The 23432-nt window shown below is 36.5% G+C and overlaps 1 pseudogene; it reads right to left on the reverse strand.

Moving 5' to 3' along the window:
* Positions 1 to 1955: 1955 nt before the first annotated feature.
* On the reverse strand, positions 1956 to 21280 carry LOC111146480 (annotated as a pseudogene).
* Between the last annotated feature and the right edge of the window lie 2152 nt (positions 21281 to 23432).

Consider the following 23432-nt stretch of genomic DNA (forward strand, 5'->3'; position numbering starts at 1 on the left):
ACACGTGTTGAATTAATTGAATGATGTAGATCCAATTGTAAGAAGAGAGAGAAAGCGGGCAGCGTACTGTTACACCCAGTTATCTGCTATGGAACGGCATTTATGAGACTGGACTCGTCAGTTCCAAAATTTTCTCATCATCATAAGTGTGAGTTATTAGTTCACTGACCGCAGTATTCTTTTCTTGCCATTCTTTTAGACTCAAAACATATCAATATACCATTTCAGATAATTTGAGGAATAAAAAAAATATTATAAGTAGGTAGTGGAGAATCTATTACCACGGTACTATGTTAACATTAAGAAATCCCTGCCAGAGATATAGTTTAGTACTTATGAAAACATATCCTAAACACTAAAAAAAGTTATCCATTGCCACTGATAGTTCTTTATACACTTACAGAAGATGTTTCTCTATTTTCCCCTCCCAATGAGATTATTATGTTGGACTTTGATGTGCAGTATAAAAACTGTGCTTGTAAAAGGTGACAGTAGAATAGATAATTCATAAAACTTGTTTCTGCTTATTTAGATAGATTTTTCTGTATACATCTCTTTTTTAAATTTCAGCTTCATTGTAGTTTTTATTTATTGGCTTGTAAGATCTTTTAACTGTTAGCAAAGTATTACTGTAATATTGACATATTACTAATAAAGGAATTTTATTTCCTAGAGAAAGTAACCATTTCAGCTTCATTTTTTAATTAACAAAAACTGTAATATGGTTTTTCCATTTAATATTTAAAATAATTCTTAAAGGATAGGTCCCCTAAAAAACAAAAGAATTCCTCCCACTTAGACTTGAAGAATTACATAGTATATGTGCCATGATGAGTGCTGTGAATTGTATGACTGATGAGTCACAGACCTGTACCCCCAAAACAAATAATACAAATTATAATATAATAAAACATATTATAAATATGATAACATATAAATAATACAATATAAAACATATATAATATAATAAAGCAAATTATATGTTAATAAAATTTTTTAAAAAAGAATAACATAGTATAAATTTAACACTAGTTTATTTCTAAAGAATATGTTTAGCTTTATATTTAACCTCCCAGAAATTAGGATAATTTATCTGAACTGTCTGGGCCTATATATGTGTGTGTGTGTGTGTGTGTGTGTGTGTGTACATATATTTTTAGAAATGTTTTATTTGTTGAGAGAGAGAGAGAGAATGAGCAGGGGGAGGGCAGGGGAGAGGCAGACTCCTTGCTGAGCAGGGATCCCGATATGGAGCTTTATCCCAAGACCCTGGGAACATGACCTGAGCTGAAGGCAGGTACTTAACTGACTGAGCCTTCCAGGTGCCCCAAATATCCCCTTTTTCTTATACGTAGATTCCTAAAGATTTAGATGACAGAATCATTTCAGTAATGGCCAGATAGAGGCAAAGAATCTGGGAGAACATACTTCCAACAAAATAAGACAAAGAAGGATAGTCAGGGTAAAACACTTTATTTTAATAACACTTTATTATTCATTTGTTTATTTTTAAGAAGTTCATCATCTTTAGACTTAAGGAGTGTGGATACAGACTACACCAGGCCCAGGGTTTTGAGTCTGTTGGGAGTAGACACAGCTATGGCAAACACAGGGAAATGGTGAGAGGGGAGGGGACACATAGTAGGTCTTTAACTTGGCAGGGATGGTGGAAAATTGATGATCATGGTTGGAAATGAGGAACAGCAAGAAGAAAGTTGTCTAAGATGGGGTCTGGGCAGACCCAGAGGGGCAGCCCCCTTCCCCTGGGGCTCATAGGTGAGAGGGAAGGAAAATGAGGCCCTCCTCTCAGTGCTAAGGACTAGGCTCTTGGCTCAGGTTCCTTCTGCCCCACTCTCATCCATGGAGGAGATAGGGTCCTTGCCCCCTGGCTCCTTTCAAGAACCCAGAGGCTTTTCCCCATTGAGCCTCTGGAAGAAGCTTTTGCCGAACTCAACTCATAAGAGCTGATCCATGATGACGCAAGAGGCAGGGGTGCCCCTGAAGATCCTTGTCCTGAGAAGGAGGCCTGGTGAGTTCCCCAGACATCCCTCAGCTGGATCCTCTGTAGCGGCGGCAGTCAGGTGGAGTGGGTAAGGGAGGGGTGTCACTCTCACAGCCTCCAGAGCTCTCAGTGTGACCTGGCCTTGAGTCTCCACCCTGGGGAAGGGTGGTAGAGTCTGCACAGCTTCCAACTGCCGCCATCCCTGAGATGCCACCAGCCACAAAGCTGATGCCCACGGGTGCTTGGTCCTTTGGCCTGAGCCCACTCAGTCAGCTCTTCACCAGCTCATAGTTGAACCAGTACAGAGCAGAAAAGGGTGCATCCTGAAGGGCAGTGGGGTCCCAGCCCAGCCACACTGATCACCAGGTGCCCTGGGTCACGGCCACCCAGACAGGAGCATCAGCCATGGTGTAACATGTGCAGAGCTAGCAGCTTTGTCCACACTACCTCCAGGGAGCTCGTCACTGTCACGGTGCCCATGCTAGCCAGTGCCCATTCTAGCCAGTGCTCCCACCACCCTGTGTGCAAAGAGGTCAAAAGTCGCGTCAACCAAAAAGGAAGGCCTTGGGTTGGGTTGGTTGTAGGCAGGGAAGTACGAGGCAGAGGTTGGCAGAGTCACAACCAGGTGGCTGGGAGGCTGCTCCACAGGGTCCTGGTGACTTCATGTCTCATCATCTTCACCACGGCAGCCATGGTGCCAGAGAAGGGAGCATGTCCTGAAACCAGGTGGCACAGCAGGCACTGTTTGGGCACAGGAACTGGGGCTCCAGGGCACCACTGCAGTAGAAGTGGTACTTCCTCTTGGCCTAGCAGAGGCTCCAGGGTCTGCAAGAGGGCATTGACTTATTGGCCACCTAGGGGCACCGAGACTGCAAGCATACCTTCACCACACCCAGGGTGTCATGAAGAGCGAGGTGACCACAACCCCAATGTTTGAGGCCACCATTCACTGGAGGGGCTACTGTCCCCAGGGTCCTGGTCAAGCTTCTTATAGCTTCAATGCTGGCTATAGGCTGGTGCTCATGCAGCAAGGTGCCCATGGTGGCTCCTCAGCCAGTGCATTGTCCACATGCCCTCCACTCTCTTTTAATACTCTCTGTATTTTAGATAATTATTATCTCTGAAATAAGAATTTACCTGGGGCTTGCAACCATCAGAAAACAATGCCAGATGGAGAGCTATAACTAACAAATTGGTTTTAATTATGACGTCTATGCAAGCAGTGTCCAAATGGGAAAATTTCATATCAGTGGGATTCTATTGAGTCAGATTCCAGAGTCAAGCTTCCTCACCTACTTGCAGAAATTTCCTAGAGACTGAGATATACATTGGAACCTTTCCCTCTTTGCAAATCATTACCTCTCCCAATACCTTCCAAATAATCTTTCATTCTACTTTCCAGAAAAAAAATTGAAGCTATCATTTTCTACTCATCACTACAAAACTATAAAGCTACCCAAATCTTATCCACCATTAGATGTTTCACTTTATACATACAGTACTTTTTTCTCCTATGTAAAGATAATCTTTCTAATGTGCTTTAGACATATTTCCTCCAGATCCCTGCCAAATATCAGTGCCCTCTCAATTTTCCTTTTCTCCAATACATTCTTTTGTTGCTGAAACATTAAATCTCATTTCCCCCATAACAGCCAAACTTAAAAAAACAAAAAACAAAACAAAAAAAACTCTTCTAATTTTTTTTTTTCCTATTTCACTTGCTTTTCAATCTGAGGAAGATTTCTTCTTCTACTACTACTCCTGAATTAGTTCTCCCTAAGGTTAGCAAGCCTCTCTATGTTGCTAAATTCAAAGGACTGATTTCAAAATTGGCCTAACTTAATTCTCAGTGATTTTTAGTATCCCATTGTGCTGTGCTTTATTCCTACTTGTCTGGTAGTTCTTGGTAGTTCATTTTTCTCTAACTGGTAATTAAATATTAAAAACAAAAGTTTGCTAAGGCTTTCCTTGGTCCATATTCTCCAAACTTAATCAAACCTTTGGTTTCAGTCACCACCTATATTTCAAGGACTTCCAACTTTTTATATACAGTTCAGACCTCTGTTCCGAACTCTATAGATTTAACTCTTAATTCCATATCTTCACTTGGATTTTTCCCTTATTTTTCCTTTAGTCCCCATATACAAATCATCACTAAGTAGTACATATTTTATTTTCCCACATCACTGTTCTGATGGTCCAAGTATGGACAGACACAATTAATTATTTGTAAGGAATAAATTCTTAACTAATTTCACTGCATCCATTTTCATCTCCTCATATTCTGTCTTATAGGTTATCACCATAACAGTCTTTAAAAATCTCAAAATTGATTTTATTCTCTATCGCACAATTAAAACCTTCCAGAAACTGTCATTGCTCTTTGGATAAAGAATAAATATCTTAAATAAGCCTGTGTTTCAAGCATATTCTCCATGACATGCCTGGACTCTGCATATCTCTCCATCTTCTTCTCGTACCAACCTCCAACTTTTTCTCTGAAGTTGAGATGTACTGGTCTCCTTTCACTTCCTCAGATTCCTGCACAGGTTTTTGCACGAGTTGTACACTCTGCCCAGAAAGTTCTTCTTTCAACTGCCTCACTTCACGTATTTTAGCTCAAGTCTACTTCTTTATAAAATTGTTTCCTAACCTCTTACTATAGTTATTCTCACTTTTAATATTTTTTTTTATTTTTTTTTTTAAATTTTTTTTTTTTTAATTTATTTGACAGAGATCACAGGTAGGCAGAGAGGCAGGCAGAGAGAGAGGAAGGAAAGCAGGCTCCTTGCTGAGCAGAGAGCCCAATGCGGGGCTCGATCCCAGGACCCTGGGATCATGACCTGAGCTGAAAGCAGAGGCTTTAACCCACTGAGCCACCCAGGGGCCCCTCACTTTTAATATTTTTAATTAAGGCATTTATTTTTCCAATTTTATTGAGGTATAATTATCAAATAAAATTGTATGTATTTAAGGTATATAACATGATGATTTGATATCAGTATACATTATAAAATGATTACCATAATCAAGCTAATTAACACATCCATCACCTCACATAGTTGACATTTTTTGTGTGTGGTTAAGAACATTTAAGATCTACTCTCTTAGCAAATTTCAAGTAAGCAGTATTATTAACTAAGTCACCATGCTGTTCATTAGATCTTCAGATCTTACTCATATTATAACTGAAAGTTTGTACATTTTGACTAACATCTCCCTGTTTTCCCCACCTCCCAACCCCTAGCAACCACCATCTACCCTCTGCTTATGTGAGTTTGACTTTAGATTCCACATGTGAGATTATACAATATTTTGCTTTCTGTGTTTGGTTTATTTAGTGTAATGTCCTTGAAGTTCATCCATGTTGTTGTGAATAACAAGATTTACTTTTTTTTCGTATGGCTGAATATTTTTCCATTATATATGTATATGACATATTTTCTTTGTCCATTCATCTGTTGATGGACACATAGGTTGTTTCCATGTCTTGGCTATTTTGAAAAATATTGGCTGCAATGAACATAGAAGTACATATATCTCTTTAAGATATTAATTTCATATCTTTTGATATATACCAGAAGTGGGATTGATAGATCATGTGGTAGTTGTATTTTTAATTTTTTGAGGAAACCCCATTTTCCAAAATGGTGTACCAATTTATATTCCTAACACAGTGTATAAGAATTCCCTTTTCTCCACACCCTCACTGACACTTGTTATCTCTGGTCTTTTTGATAATAGCCATCCTAACAAATGTGAGATGCTATCCCCCAGTTTTAATTTGCATTTCCCTGATGGTTAGTGATGTTGAGCATCTTTTTATATACATACTGGTCATCTGTAAGTCTTTTTTGGAAAAATGTCTAATATTCTTTTCTTAAAATCATGTTGTTTTTCTTCTATTATCTCCATTTGTAAGTATACTTTTTCTCATATCTGTGAAAACTTGCATTTCTGCAACACTGCATCCTCACTAGTGTTTTTAAAAAACTTTATTGAGGTATAGTTGATACTCAAAATTGTATACATTTAATGTATATATCTTGATGACTTTGGGTATATGCATAATCCTTAATACCATTGCCTCAATAAAGATATTTATATATCTATCACCTTTCCTTATGTTCTTTTTTGTATGTGTTTTTGGATTTATTTGTTTGTTGAAAAAAAAAATCACTTAGCATGAGCTCTGTCTTCTTCATGTATTTTAAAGTGCACAATATATTACTCTTAAGTACAGGTACTCTGTTGTACAGCAGATCACTAGAACTTCCAGTGCTTTAAGCATCAATACCACATGACTAAGGAATTCTCTTCTTAGGTATATATCCCAAAGAATTAAAAGCTGGTGTGCAAACAAAAACAGGTACATGAATGGCTGTCACAGGATGATTCATAATAACTGAATGGTAGAAATAACCCACATGTCATCAACTGCTAAATGGGTAAATAAAATGTGGTACACCCATGCAATGTGAAATTATTTCAGTCATTAAAATAAATGAAATACAAATAAATGCTACAAATTGGATCAAAATTGAAAGTGTGCTGATTGAAAAAAGCCATAATAGATAAATTCATAGAAATAAAAAGCAGATTAATATCAGGGCTTGGAAGAGGAAGGGATTGAGAGTAACTGCTTAATGGGAATGGACTTTCCTTATAATGTGATGAAAATATTCTGGAACTAGCTAGTAGTGATACTTCCCCACCATAATGAATATATTAAATACCATGGAACTGTATACTTTAGAATGATAAAATTGTTAAATTTTTATATGTATTTTAATTATATAAACACACACACTGGGGTGCCTTGGGTGGCTCAGTGGGTTAAAGCCTCTGCCTTCAGCTCAAGTCATGATCCTGGGGTCCTGGGATAGAACCCCACATCGGGCTCTCTGTTCAGAGGGGAGTCTGCTTCCTCCTCTCTTTCTCTCTGTCTGCCTCCCTGCCTACCTGTGATCTCTGTCTCTCAAATAAGTAAATAAAATCTTTAAAAAAAAGAATCATAAATTAATTGACTATGTCATGGAGGGTTTTTTAATTACCAGATATTTATTGAATCCGAGGCTGTATTCTAGGATTGAGGGTAAAATGGAACAAAATCAGCATTGACCCTTCATTCTTGTGGAACTTACACTCAAGGAAATAATGAGTCAAATTACTACAGAAATAAAAGTATTATAATAATCTAATTAATATGTGTTCTTTGAATTAGACACATTGAAAATACCCAACAAAATAATAAATGCAAAATTATTATTATTGTTTTTAACTTTCATACTTACAATAACATATCCACAGAGTGGATATGTTATTGTAGCCATCTTGAAAATCTGTACAGTGAGTCACAGGGATTGACACCTGACATTTATGGCTCATTCAGTGGAAGCCATCAGCATCTCTGAGATTTTTAATATGTATTCATGTAGGTAGGTGTTAAAGCACATTCATACATGTACAGTACACACACACATGCACACATATAGAATAATATTGCTGCAAACACTCAGAATTCTTTTTTGTTATGCTTGAAATCAGCTTATTCTAGTGCATATTTTCAATCAACTCACTTTTCTTGTGTTTATTTTCTGTATTTAATTTTTTTTGGGGGGGGCTTATAGACAACAGAAACTTATTTTTCAAAGACCTAGAAGCTGGGATTCTTATGAATTTCAGAACAATCTGAAATCTTTATGCTCTTTTCAAACATAATATCAACTCCCATGCCTTGGTATGTTGTTGGATTCTCTGAAACCACAATTCCATGCGCTGTATTTGAATTAAATCTCTTGCAGGTATCCGGCTACTTCAGATTCTAACCATGTAGAGTTCCTTGGTGGTAAGTCTTTTATCTTGGAATCACAAAGAGAAACAAATTCAAACCAATTTTACATTTAAACACACGATTACATAGTAGACACTACATAAAAGCAATAAACATTTGAATTCTAAAAATAGATTGATTTATTATTAGTAAATGGCAGAACCTCATGAGCCCAAACATTATTCTTCCTATTGCCCCTTTTTTGGCATGGTGCAATGAACTTGCACTGCTGGCAAAACAGGAGCTCCTGATTCATTCCAATCAGCTAACTATACATTCTCACAGTGCAATAATCACCAATTCCTTTCTTTTGTGCTATGCCGGCATAATTTAAGTATTTGAGCAGTCATTTGTTAAGTGATCCAGCTCCTTGGATTTCGGCTTTCCAAGACACTTCTGACATCCGCTAATGTGCTCACTTGAGTAATGTTTTCCATTGCACAGACATTTGTTTAGCCTTCAGTGTTTTCAGATGGTTCCCATAGAAAGATGCTATTCAAGTCAAGATTTTGCAACAAATGTTATTACTATCAATATAACAAATAAACAGTTCTTTCTTCTGTTGATTTTTAAAAAACTCAAAAAAATCACAATATATAATTTGTGCTAGACTAATGGTATTAGTGGTGATATATTATGAATGTATCATGTTCATCATTTTTCTCATTGTTGTCAGGGTTTTTTTCTCTAACTATTATTCCTAATTTTGGAGAAATACCCCACTCTCACTTCAAACACACAATTGTATAGAGGTGAAAAATCTTTATTCTGAGCACAGGGGATTGGTAGCATTTCTAAACACCTTACATATATTCATTGATCTCATGACATTTGTATTGGATAGACACTATTGTTATGCATAATTTACTGGGAATAATAAGGTCCAGAAAAATTAAGTAACTTTCTAAAAGTCACATGGTTAATTAGTATCAGAGATGAGATTTGAATAAAACAATCTGTTTCCTGAGTTCAGTCTCTTCCTCTACTTCAAGCTAAGCTAGTTGTTTAGTCTGCTGGGGCTGCTCTAGCAAATTACAATAGACTGAGTGAATTAAACAACAAACTTATTTCTTCCAGTTCTGGAAACTCTGAAGTCCAAAGTTAAGATACCAGCATATTTGGTTCTTGGTGAGAATTCTCTTTCCAGTTTGTGGGTGGATAGCCGTCTTCTTGTAGCCTCACATGGTGGACACACAGAGAGAGAAGCAAACTCTCTCCTGTTTCTTCCTATAAGGTCACTAATCCTATCCTGTGGTCTCCACACTCATGACCTAATTACCTAATTACCCAAAGGCCCCATATGCAAATACCATCACACTGGGGAATGAAGTTTTAACATACGAGTTTTGTGGGGCTACAAACATGAAGTCTGTTACACTAATGTTTCTTGAATTTTTCACATTATGGCTCACCTTGAGAAGGTCTGAATCTAGGATCTGCCAGGAGGTGGTATTTCCCACCTGTGGAGAATGGCAGCTTAAAAAAAAATGAAGCCAGTGTGGAGAAAGAAAGCATGCTGAGAGAAAGAGTACTGGCAGTATTAGGGATGTGTTATGATTGCTCTGGAGACCACTTACATGCTAGTATTTTTCTGTGCTTTGGGTGGTCACTACTTTTTCTTTCTGGCAATTGAAATGGGTTTTCTAAAGCACTCATCTAAAACAATGTTTTATTAGTAGCAAGTAGACTTGTTGGCCGCTAAAATAGATACAAAGGTGTTCGGAGATAAGGTCAGAGAGGCAACAGGAATAGGGGCAGGTGTCACAGGACTTTGTACACCATTGGATAACTTTCCCTTATATTCACAGTGAAGTTGGGAGCCATTTCTGATTTTTGAGGAGAGATGTGGCCTCATCTCTGTTTTGGAAGAATCACGTATAGTGCTAAGTTATGTATCAGAATAAAGGAAAGAAGAAGGGAGACCAGTTGGAGGCCTTTGCAATGAATCAGGTGAGAGGTGTTGTGCATGGCCGAGGGTAGTTCCCGTGGAGAGAATGAAATGTAAGGTGGAACCAGGGGAGTTTCTTCATGGCTTTAGAAGTAGGGTGTAAGAGAAACTGACAGTCTAGGATGACCCCCAAAGATTTAAGTTTGAGCAGCCAAAATTTTGCAGTCACCAGCAAGTGAAATGAAGAAGATTGTGTAAGAAGTTATTAGAGGGAAGATCAGGATTTTAAGAATACATGAGCAGAAAGAGTGGTCAATAGTATCAAACACTATACAGTTAATCTGTAAAATAAAGGCTGAAAAAATTCCAGATTTATTTGGTTATTAATGCTGAATTTATGAGAGCTGATGCACTGCACTGGTACATAAAATACCAGATCATAAAATTAGAAATAACGAATGATAGGTAAGGATAGGGATCTAGTGGTGAAAATCAACATTTTCAAGAAATATACTTCTAAAGAAACGGAGATAAAATTCTAGGCAGAGAAGGACAGATGATTGAAGAGGATACTTAAACATAATTTTATAGAAATGGAAAAAATGATTTCTTACATATTTCAAAATATACTTCATTATAGCATATTTACATTTCTTATGTGTGTGCAATGCATATGGCTATAATTTAATGGAGAAATGTAAAATATTTCCCCGCTTTTCAGAATGTTTATCTCGGGATGAGTTAAATCAGGAGCAATTTTCAGTGAACATGACTTTTTCACCTTAACAAATTATAAAGGAAGTATACTTTCCTGAGTACTCTCCAATATGATTAAACTAATGAAATCTAATATCTGTGAGAACATCTACTTTCCTCCACCTATTACTTTGTGTTTCCTGAAACTTTGGCTCTCCTCAAAAGTGTTTGTAATCAGCTGGTGACAGACTATGTTTTTAAAAATTAATAACAGTCTATTAGTGACACAGTTCTTTGTCTTAGTTATGTTGTATTACCTCACTTTCATTCAGGTGATCATTTTTTCCCAAATGATGGAAGAATAATTCGTGCTAACTCTTTCTTAAAGTTCCTTGTGGTGAATGTGACATTTTAAAACTCACTATTGTTATTTTTAAACCAGGAACCTAAAAACTGTTACTGTTTCCCCTGTGCCATAGAGATTGATGGCTGAACAAAACAGCTGTTTTCTCCTTTTTCCTGAGGCAAAGAATCTCAGTGTTTTTAGAGGGAGACACAACTGTTCAAAGTGAGTCTTTTATTTCCCGAACGTCTTTGTTCCAAGTGATTGACATACGACTAATTTGGGGTCAAAGGCATGAATAGAAACACAGGAATACCTTGATTTATTGAGCTTTGCAGTTATTTTTTTTTTTTTTTTTTAACAAATTGAAGGTTTATGGAAACCCTGCATTGACCAAGTCTATTGGCATCATTCTTCCAATAGCATTTGCTCACTTTGTGTCTTTGTGGCTCATTTTGGTAATTCTTATAGTATTTCAAACTTTTTTTCATTATTATTATATCTGTTAGGGTAATCTGTGATTAGTGATCTTTGATATTACTGTTGTCATTGTTTTGAGGCACCATGAAGCACACCAATACACAACAGCAAATGTAATTGATAAATGTGTGTGTCTGGACAGCTACATCCACCAGCCATTCCCCCATCCCTCCTTCTTTCCTCAGATCTCCCTATTGTCCAAGACACAACAATATTAAAATTAGTTAGTAATCCTATGATGGGCTCTAAGTGTTCAAGTAAAAGAATCATACATCTCTCACTTTAAATCAAAAGCTAGAAATGGTTAAGCTTAGTGAAGGAGGCATGCCTAAAGTTGAGAGAAACAGAAAGCTAGAGACCTCTTGCACCAAAAAGTTGGCCAAGTTGTGAATGCAAAAGCAAGTTCTTGAAGGAAGTCAAAAGTGCTACTCTTGTATTCAGAAGATCTAGCTAAGGTAATTCATAAAGGTGGTTGTGCTAAACAACAGATTTTCAATATAGACAAAACAGTCTTCTAGTGGAAGAAGATGTCATCTAGGACTTTCCTAGCTAGAGAGGAGAAGTCAATGTCTGGCTTCAAAGCCTCAAAGGCTAGACTGACTCTCTTATTAAGGACTAATGCAGATGGAGACTTTAAATTAAAACCAGTGCTTGCTTACCATTCTGAAAATCAAAGGGCCCTTAAGAATTATACAAAATCTACTCTTTTTGGCTCAATAAATGAACACAAAAGCCTGGAAGACATCAGTCAGCCTACACAGCATGGTTTACTAAATATTTTAAGCCCACCACTGAGAACTACTGCTCAGAAAAGAAAGATTGCTTCCAAAATATTACCACTCATTGACAATACATCTGGTCACCAAGAGCTCTGATGCAGATGTGCAGTGAGATTAATATTGTTTTCATGCCTGCTAATGCAATATCAATTATGCATTCCATGAATCAAGGACTAATTTCAACTTTTAAGTCTTACTATTTAAGAAAATTTTGTAAAGCTGTAGCTGCCATAGACAGTGATTCCTCTGATGGATTTGGACAAAGTAAATTAAGAGCCTTCAGGAAAGGATTCACTATTCTAGGGGCCATTAAAAACACTTGTGATTCATTAGAGGAGTTCAAAATATCAACATGAACAAAAATTTGGAAAAAAAATTGATTCCAGTCCTCATGGATGACTTCTGAGGGTTTAAGAGTTCAATGGAGGAAGAAAATGCAGATGTGGTGGAAACAGCAAGAGAAGTAGAATTAGAGTGAGAGTGTGTATGTGAGGGAGAAACAGGGGGATAGGTAGAGAGAAAATCTCAAACAAAGTTCCCGCTGAGTGGGGAGTGTGAAAGTGGGCTCCATCCCAAGGCCTGAGATCATGATCTCAGCAGAAACCAAGAGTTGGATGCTTAAACCAACTGAGCCACCCAAGAGCCCCAAGAGAAGCAGAATTAGAAGTGGAGCCTGTATATGAGATTGAATTGTTGCAGTCTCATGAAAAAAATCTCAAGTTGCTTTTATGCGTGAGCAAAGAAAATGGCTTCTTGAAGTGGAATCTACTCCTGGTGAAGATGCTGTGAAGATTGTCAAAATGACAGCAAAGGATTTAGAATATTATATAAATTTAGTTGCTAAAGCAGCAGTGGGGTTTGAGAAGATTGACTTTTGAAAGAAGTTCTGTGGGGAGAATGCCGTAAAACAGCTTTGTATGCTACAAAGAACTCTTTTGTGAAAGGAAGAGTCAATCCATGTGGCAAACATCATAATTGTCTTATTTTAAGAAATTGCCACAGCCACCCCAGCCTTCAGCAACTACCACCCCGATCAGTTAGCAGCATTCCACAAAGAGGCAACAAACTCCACCAGCCAAAAGACTATGTTTGACTTGCTGGAAGCTCAGATAGTGCTTAGCATTTTTAGCAGTAAAGCATTTTTAATTAGGTTATGTATGTTGTTTTAGACTTAAGGCTTTTGCACGCTTAAACACTACAGTATAGTGTAAATATAACTTTTATATTCATTGGGGAACCGAAAAACTCATTTGGCTCCCTTTATTGTGATACTTGCCTTATTGCAGTTGTCTGGAACTGAAACCACACTATCTCCAAGGTATGGCTGTAGTCTTGTGGCAGTTTCTTGGACATTTATTTAAATAACATTTGCCTCATACCTTCTTTCCTTTCTCTTTATTTCTTATTACTTTTTATTAAAATAGGGTGTTATTACTATTAAAATAGGGTGTTATTATTACAGTTTTAGCCATTTTCATGTGCCCAAGGACAAGTCCCTACCGTAGGAATGGGAGATAATTACCTGGAATGAGCTGTATCCCTGAGGACTTTGGGGAGCAGAACTAACACAGCACCTCTGAACTTTTTGCCTCTAAGTTTTTGTATGAGATAGAAATCAAGTTTTCGTTTATTTAAAGCTATTATTTGTGGTTATTGTAATTTATGACTGAATCTTAAATAATATACTGTGATTCTCATGAAATTTTGTAACACTGAAGTGTAGACTAATACAACTTTTAAGTAAAGTAACTCATAATTACTATCCTATTTTTATCATCCATTTAATAGCCATATTTTAATACTTCCTTAAAAAAATTTAAGTGTTAAATATGCTGAGAAAAATGTGCAATCATTAAGGGAATTTAGCTGTGTAACCTGTACCCACATAAAGAAATAGAACATAAACAGTGGGGCAAAAGATCTTATATAAGCCCTAGGCTTTCACCATTTGAAGACAAATACTATATTGACCTCCAACAGTATCTGTGGGTTTTGCCTCCTTTTGAAATGCAGATATTTAGGATCATTCTATAGACAGTCTTCCTTTTTGCAGGAAGGTCTGGCCTCCTTCACTTAATATTACACTTATAAGATTCGTGTGTTTTCATATAACAATTGTTTAATTTATACTCTTTTCATTGTGTAAAAAAATACACACATATATACATATACATATGTATATATATAGTTAATGTGGAGGTGCGCCACCTAGATCTCTCAAGGAAGGGCTTGCTGCCTGGCTGCTGGAAATATGGTCAGCAGACATCCTTCAGTTCTCCACATTTTCAGGGTCTGTGTAAGTTGCAGAGGGCCACTTTTTACTGAGCTCATATCTTTCTCCAGGGGAGCCTGCATCTGCTGAGAGTCAGGATCTAAAACCTGGTCATTTGGTTCCCATAATGGACAGTCTGATGGGCAATATTCCCTCCGTATCTCCACCCCCCAGAGATTACTGACATTATGTCAGACCTACATCACAGTTTAGTTCTCCCCAATCATGCTTCATTCCTTTCCCCTTAACAGATGTTCATTCCTAATAAACATCTTGTCCATGTCTGTTTCCTAACCAGTGACAGCTGAAACCAAGAAAACAGGAGGTAAGATAGTGTTTTAGCACAAGATCACTAATGTTCAATTGACAATGAAGACTCCCTTACTGATGACAGGCGGAGCACAGACAACCCCAGATATAAAGTCATGGTCCAATTATTGAAACGTTCGCCAGTAGTGACCTGGGAGAATGTCACCGGTGAAAGAAAAATGAATCAGGTATTGAAGGAAAAGCCTAACAATAAGAAAAACAGACCAAATAGCTATTGCTGATTATCACTGGTGCTCTAGAACAATGGTTCCTAATTAAGGACAAGTTTGCTCCTGCCCTCTGCTCCCTGCCTCACGTAATGATGATCATGAAGTGAATCCTATCAGAATCATCATTTCATATAGTTGAGGGCCTTATATATATATGTCATTGTAAAATGGAAGTTGTTTACCTGGGATCAATCCCAAATAAGAATAGAGGGCCCAAGCAAGCAGCATGAGCAGATAACCAAGAATCCCATGGCACATACCAAGTCTGCATCAGTGCCCCTCCCTCTACTTACAATGTAGGCATGTGTGGAGTGTCTTGCAACTAGCTAAATGAGGAGAAAAAAAAAATGAACACGTTTTAGTTGACAGGTGGTTGGCTTGAAAACTGATAGTGATTGTAGTACAACCTCATTCTGAAGTAGCCATGAAAGAGATTATAGAAGACTAAACCTGCCATGGAAAGATCTTCAGACTGTGCCCCTGCCATCCAACTTGTGTGGAAGAAGAAGTGTCCCAAGATTAGAAAATATATAGACTCATGGGCAGTATTAAATGAGATAGAGGGCTAGTCAGAAACTTGGAAAAAAATAAAATTAAAAAATTAAAAGTGGAGAAATAGGAAGTGTGGAATAAAAACACATAAATAGACATAGGAAAATGGGAACAAAAAATGAAGAGGGGCACCAGGGAGCAGCAGTGTCCTGGGATCTGACCCCACATTAGGCTCCCTACTCAGCAGGGAGTCTGCTTCTCCCTCCCCCTGTTCTACTGCTCTCGCTTGTTCCCTTTCTCTTTTCTCTCTCTCTCTTATTTATAAATAAATAAAATCTTTAAAATTAAAAAAAAAAGAATGAAGAATCTATAGAGCATACGTATGTCTACCACGATGCACAAACCATGCAGCAAGCACTAAATAATGATGTAGACCAAAAAAATGCCAGTTGACCAGCCAGTCTTTGCCATCAACTACTCCAATGTTGGAACAAGGGGTACACAATGAAAGTAGCCATGATGGCGGAGATGGAAGCTATGCATAGGTTCCATGACACGGACTTTCACTTTCCAAGGCTGACTTATTTACCGCCGTTGCCAAATGTCCAACCTTCCAGGAACAGAGACTAGCAATGAGTTATAAATGTGTTACTATTCCTTAAGGGGACAAACTGGCTAGTTGGTTGTAGATTGGCCATTTGGATCCTTCCACCTTGGAAGAGTCAGCAGTTTATTGCCATAGAAATAGACATGGATTTTGAGCAGAGATTTGCCTTTTCTCCTTGCATGTCCACAACCAGCACTACTATTCAAGGCGATTTGAAGCAGTTGAGCCACACATGGGATTTTACATATTTCTTTATATTAAGGGGCACTTATTTTAGCAAAATTGATACAGGATTGGGTCCCATGATAGTCCAATTGATCAGTTTCTCTCATTATAATTAGTGTATTTTGAGTACTAGTTAAGAAATTCTGTGTATCCCAAGTCATGAAGATATTCTCCTAGGTATTTACTAAAAGCTTTATTGTTTTATATTTCCTACTTAGATCTATAATACATCTGGAATTGATTTTCTGTGAATGGTATGAAGTAAGGGCAATTTTCCCCCCCATATGGATATTCAATTGACTCAACACCATTTATTGAAAAGTTCATCCCTTCCTTTCTACACCACTTTGTCACCTTTGTTACAAATACAAATCTGAATATGTTTTGCAATTCTGTTTTTCTCCATGGTTTGATAACACAATCCTGTGCCAATACACACTGTCTTCCTTCTTACAGTTTTATTAAGTTTAGGTGACTAATAGTATAAGTTATCCAGCCTCTTCAAGTTCATCGTGACTCTTCTGGCTCCTTTGCATCTGCCCAGAAATTGTACCTTGGGTTTCTTAATTTCTACACAGAATACAAAACTGAGTAAGAAATTATTCTGATTTCATTAAATATATAGGTCAGTTTGGGGAGAATTAACTTTTATGACATCCAGTCTTACAATCCATCAACATTTATTAAGTCCTCTTAATTTCTTAATTCTTTAACAAATTAAAAATTTATCCATGGTAATAATTCCCATTTGCATATCACCTAAGCTTTCCACTTCCATTGCAATTTGCAGTTCACCACTTAGGAATTGACTGAAACTTTTCTAATCAAGCTCACCAATGTATCTGTATTTGGAGGGGACTTTTGCTTCTTCTTTTGCTTAGCTACAGGTATTTGATACTACTTCTTGACTACTACTTCCATTATGAAAATTTTATTCCTTTGGCTTCTAGTCCATAATCTTTTCCTGCATTTCTTCCTACTGGTAGGGATGCTCTTTTTTTAAGTTTTCCTTTCCAGTTCTTTGCCATCTTTTAAATGTCAATATAATGCAGGTTTCTATCTTAAATCTGTTCTTTTTGCAATTTATATACACTGCTGAGTGTTCAGTGTTCAACCCATTCAATTTGTTTGAATTATAAATGAGATGCAGATTGTTACCAGTTTTTAAAATATCCAGTTCAAAACTCTTCCTAGGTATTAGACCATATATCAAACTGTTTATGAATAGATGTCTCAAGGGATAGCAAGATCAATGTATCCAGAATGAAACTTATAATCTAATTTCCCAGCCTAAGCCTCCTCATATGTTTCCTATTTTAGTTAATGACATCTCACTCATCCCATTTGCAGGAATATTAACACAATCATGACAAATTTCTCTTTTTAAACTCAAAAATCCAATGAATAACCTGATAATTTTTCTTTTAATTCTTTGGCACTACTACACACACACACACACACACACACACACATATATGTAAAGAATTTGAGAAGCACTCCAAACAGGATTTCCTGTCTCCAGCCTTGATCATGTTGACATGTTGATATGGAAGATTATGTTGACTAACTGTGTTCATTGGGAGAGTTTACCTCACACCAGGATCTAAACACTTAGAATTCTATATTAGAAAGCTATGTATTAAGATAATTTAGAGTGCCTATCTAAGATCAAAACCAAAAATGATTGATTATCAAATACTCAAAATGAAAAGTTAACTCAAAGATAGTGTTGAAAGATTGCTGAAGCTAAATGGATAATGGAATTAAGAAGGTTAAAATAGGCATTAGAATTTGGGGTTTCAAGATCCCTGGAGAGAGAAATTGAGACCTGAAGCCTATGTGATGCAGAGAACCTGGACTGAGCTTCTTTGGTACAGATAAAACCCAAAGTAATGTCTTTTTCATGAAGTAGGAATTTTAAAATATGGCCCTGAAGCCAGATATATATTGAGATCTGGAATAGAACTAGATTCACCTGTGACTATTTGGTAGTTGGTATTTGACTATTAAATTTGGCTCACTTATGGACATAGAACAAAATGCCTATTGTTCAAGATATTGACATGAGAATAGACATAAAACCAGTGAAATCCATTAGTTTTCCATTAAAGATGGAAAACACAAAAGGGCTCTGCTGAATAGTACTTACAACACAGACACTCAAAAATTCTTCAGACTATCGCAGTCTGCACTCTGAACAACACACACTTCAGATGAAATCACCGTTAAAAAAACAAACAAATAAAAAACATAGTATGAAAGAATGGAAAATCATTGAGTTGAGAAAGTCAGAGTATTTAAGCGAATTTATATATGAGATCTAGAGATAATAATCTAAGAGAGTTTGGAAATATTTTTAAAATAATGAGCAGAGGGGAACACTGAGATAACAGGATTGAATGCACAAGTGGCCAATTATGTGAAGAAAACGGAGTTCTAGGAATAGAAAGTATCACTATTGCAATAAGTGTACTCAATGGATAGGTTAAGTAGTACATTAAATAAAGGAAGTGATTTTGTTAATGACAAAATATCTCTAAGGAAGTTATCCAGAAATCTGCACAATGAAGTAAAGCGATAGAAAAAAAAAAGAGTGGGAAGGAATTTAGGGGTTACAGATGCAAACAACAGAAAGTATGGAGGGAAAACACCATTCCAATTCATGATGGTTGAATATTTTTTGAAATTGAAAAAATATTTTTAATTTGAAATATGTGTTCAAATTTTGAAGAATCACATGCAATCCTGAATAGGATACATTTAAAAAGAAATCTCTATGTGGACACATGACAGTTACACTTTTTAAAGAAAAAAAATCTTAAAAGCACCCAAAGAAATAGACTGTTTACCTAAAGTGTAAGGCAAATAGAGTTATAGCCAACTTCTCATGAGTAACAACACACCCTAGAAGATAATGGGATAATATCTTCACAGTGCTCGTAAACAGTTATTAATCTAGACATATTTTATACAGAAATAATCTATCAGTGCTTCAAGAGTCAGGGTGAAATAATGACATTACCAATTATGCAAAAACAGAACAAAATTGTTATTTGCAGAAAAAAATGGCAAACTGAATCAAGATTAAATGTGAATAGATTTAATGACTGGCAGAATTAATGGATAAAGCAAGTAACAGATTTGATCAGGAAAAAGGGCAAAAACATGGTAATGTTGGGAAATCTAAATATGCACACACAGAAATTTTAAAAGAGCATTAATTCTAGGGCTTTAACATCAAGGTAAAAACAACATAAACCTAGAAAAATGGAGGACAGGAGTTCAGAGCCAATGTATCACAATACCATTCCAGATTCTGAAGGAGGATAAGTGTCTTTGCTATCTTTGCCAATTTGAAATGTACACACTGTGGAACTTCTTTTAGGTTCACAATTAGCTGCTTTGCAGAGTCTCCTATCTAGACTCTAACATGTACTGGGCTTTGTTTGTTTCACAACTTCAGCTGGTCAATTCTTAAACATTCCTTAGGTTTCAGTTTAAATGTCTTCTCCTCTTAAAAATGTTCCTTAATGATTCAGGCCCTCTTGGGGTTAATCTGAACCTTACATGTTCTATAGTTTTGTGAAATGAGGTATGGTTCTAATTGATTGCCTCTTCTACGAATCCTAGAACCCTCCTAGGGAAGTGTTTGTGTCTATCATTTTCACTACTTATTCTGTGTATCTCACAAAGTGAATGGCATATGACAGATGCTCAAAATTTTTGTTATTAAATGAACACATGAGTAATCTAATCACATAAAATCAAGAAGTGATCTTCAGAGGTCCTTTTAGAACTAAAATTCATAATTTTATAAATCCATGTATTAATTTTTGATTAACCAATGAAAATATACAAGTCTTAAAGTATTACTGAAGTTGTTTGTTTGTTGTTGTTGTTGTTGTTTTAAATTCTGAGGTCAGTAATTAGATATAGGAGATTCATGTGTTTGGAAATCAGTCCAGAAACTGGAAGAGCCATTTTTTTTTAAATCTGTTCGCATTAAATTTTAAATATATAATGTTCTTCTTTCCTTCCTATTCTTTCCACAATCCACAGATTTGAAAATTAAGAGATGTCACACATGCTGAATGATGAATGAAAATATCCATGGCTCTGGAAGAGAAAAACTTGTTCTTTTTTTGTCAACATATCTGCTTTGTTCCCTTCACTCTATTTGGCATGCTGAGCCTTACATCCCATGGTAGAAGTAAGATGACTTAGCTACATGAGTAGTAGTTAACTACAACCAAATTTTCCATAAAGGTCATGCATAATGACTGTATATATTTTTATATAACACTCTGGGAGGCTAAAAATCTTGTATAACAGTCTAACCATAAATTCACATTACATATTGCCCAGATAATATTAATAACATATTTGACCAACAATTATTAATTATTTTAACTATTGTTTATGGGTCGATGGGTTTTCTCAAACATTTTATTCCCTAGATTGTTTAAGGAATTTCTGGAGAAGAATTCATATCACTCAAAAAAAAAATTATACTCCGTGAGAAACTGGTTGGGGCAGAAGGCAAACGCCAGCAATCCAGGGATGGAGTTTAGTTTATGTCAGTGAAAAGAAGTAGCCTCATATGAGTGTCATGGAGCAGTGAATTACAGGAGATATTAAAAGATTAAATGTACAGGATCCGGTTAACCAAGAATTGTGGTATACATAGTAATTCTGAGGTTTCTGTCAAGGAGCACATCAATGTCCTTATGCTCCTTAAAGCAGTGGGGAGGTTGAAAGAGTTTGAAAAATGTGGGGAAATTTTTATCCCACTTCCATATCAAGTTTTGCACAGCATCTGTCTTAAACGTTTTACTGTCTTAAAATTGCCTGACACCCTGTCTTGGAATATGACCTCAAAGACATTTTACTGTTAAGTGTAATTCCTTATCACTTGAACTCATTCCATTTCTTTCTTCCCATTCTTTATAAGGTTCCTCAGCCTCATGATTCATTCCTGACTCCTCCATTTCTTTCATACCTCACATCAAAACTTTTCAGCAAATTCTGTGAGATTAAAATGAAGAAATATCCAGAATCTAACCACATCTGATCATCTCCATGGCTACCATCTGGGTCCAAGCCACAATCCTCTCTCACCTGCATTATCGTAATAGACTCCTAATGGCCCTCCCTGCCTCTCTCTTTGACCTCTTAAAATCTCTTCTCCACACAGCAGATAAAGTAATCCTTTTCATAACTCATCTGCTCAGAACTCTAGCAGTTACTCATTTCACTCAGGATTAAACCCAAAAATACTAAAATGGCCAGTCACATCTTCCATGAACTAGTCCCTCATTACCACTTGGACCTCACGCTCCACTACTCTCTCCCTCGCTCATTCTAGGCTATCTCACTGCCTGCTTTGCTTTCGCTTTAACGCATTAGCTCATTCCCACCATAGGACCTTTTTACTGGCCATTTCCTCTGCCTAGAATTCTTTTCCCTCAGATTTTTACATGGTTAACCTCCATCTTCATTCAGGTCCCTGTTCAATTTTTTTTGTTTTTTTTTTTAGTACACCTTTCCCCTATTTAAAATTAGATCGCCATTCCATATAATATCCCCATAACATTGACCACTTCTTTCCTTCTCCCTTTTCTCCTCCCTCCCTTTCTCTCTTGCTCTTTTACCTGCCTACTTTCATGTCCCTATCCCTTTCCCTTTCTCTTCCTCCCTCCCTCTCTCTCTTTCTTTCTTTCACTTGTTCTTCCCTTCCTTCCTTCCTTCTCCACTTGATTGAATGGTTACTTTGAATAATTGGATGGCAGTTTTTGCCAACTAGAATGTAAGCCCCAAAGGCAGAGTTTTGGCTGTTGTAATCACTGCTAGTCTCCAAGAGTCTGGATATAGTGACACCTATTGGCACACGCTAAATAAATTTTGATTTAAGGAATGAATTATCTCTTTCTTTCTTTACTAGAGGGTGGAGTAATGCCTCTCCAAGGCTAACATTGTTGTCTGTGCTATAGATTTTTTTCAATATATGCCCATTAAGTACTCTTTTTTTTTTCCTTCAGTCTTTACCTTTGATTACCTCATGAACATACGCAGATTTTCCCCAGTCCAAGGAAAGCCTACAGTTCTGAACCTCCTTATCCAACTATCATATGTTCTGACACAGTAATTTGCATTTGGCACTTTTATCATGTCTTCCCATTCCCATTTCATTTCTTTGTAATCTTGTTTCTGTTTCTGGACTCTCCTTAAATTATGTAAATGGCTGTCATTATTAGCTTATCTTTTTTTACCAATTCATTGATACATTTTCAGTCCCCAGATTTTTTGATCTCAGGATATCCTGAGCTACAGATCATTCTGTCCTTTGGGAAACTTCTCTGATTAATGAAACAGGTAGGAATTAGTTGACTTATATGTGGTCAGATTTAGTCTCACTTCCAGTCCTTTTCCTTTGGAAGCAGGAAGAGTTCCCAGGGCGTCCTTTCTAATTAGGAAATGCTCCTGCAGCTTCCAAGGGAAATCAAAATGAGGCTAACAGCCTGAGGTGAAAGGAAATACTAGTAATGTTCTATAATATAATTGTCTAGTTAATATTTATTGAAAATATACCACAACATGGAAAGTTCAAGAAAAGGAAAGTGGGCTTTCTCTTCTTAAATTAGTATTTAATTTATTAAAGCCATTTCTTATAACATCAAGGATATTATAAAAAGAATAGAAATGACAGTTTTTAAGGACAGGAAATACATGTGGATATAACAGGAACTAGGTTTGCAAAGACAAACCTATAAAACCTTTTGCAGTAAAGGTACAAGATTCTGTACAAGCAAATGATAGGATGAAAATGTGAGTGATCATGAAAAATGTTTGTAGGAAGTTTATAGAGTTTTGATTTCATATTGTTTAGTTTTTAAAGTAAGCCTTTGATACATTAATGTTATTGCCATTCTGATGAACCTTAACTTCAGAAAGGTTATGGGATTCATAAAGTCATTGAGCTTATGAATCTTATTCCTTTTAGTCCAGAGCTCAAGCTTCTTCTATAGGTCTGTTTATGTGGTTATGGATGTTTCCATTCCCAGAGCTTCCATTTTCTATGAGGAGAGATTTACACTAATGCGTTGACTCTCAAAGTGCAGTCTAGGGACCATGAAGATTTGAGACCCTTTCATAGGATCCAGAAGATCAAAACTATTTTGACAATATTAAGTTGTTATTTGCCTTTTTCGTGCTTATTCTCTTATGAATATACAATAGAGATTTCCAGAGCCTATCTGACAATGCAACTGATATTGCA

Source organism: Enhydra lutris, unplaced genomic scaffold, assembly GCF_002288905.1.
Source record: "Enhydra lutris kenyoni isolate GAN:26980312 unplaced genomic scaffold, ASM228890v2 scaffoldscaffold14, whole genome shotgun sequence".
Taxonomy (NCBI): domain Eukaryota; kingdom Metazoa; phylum Chordata; class Mammalia; order Carnivora; family Mustelidae; genus Enhydra; species Enhydra lutris.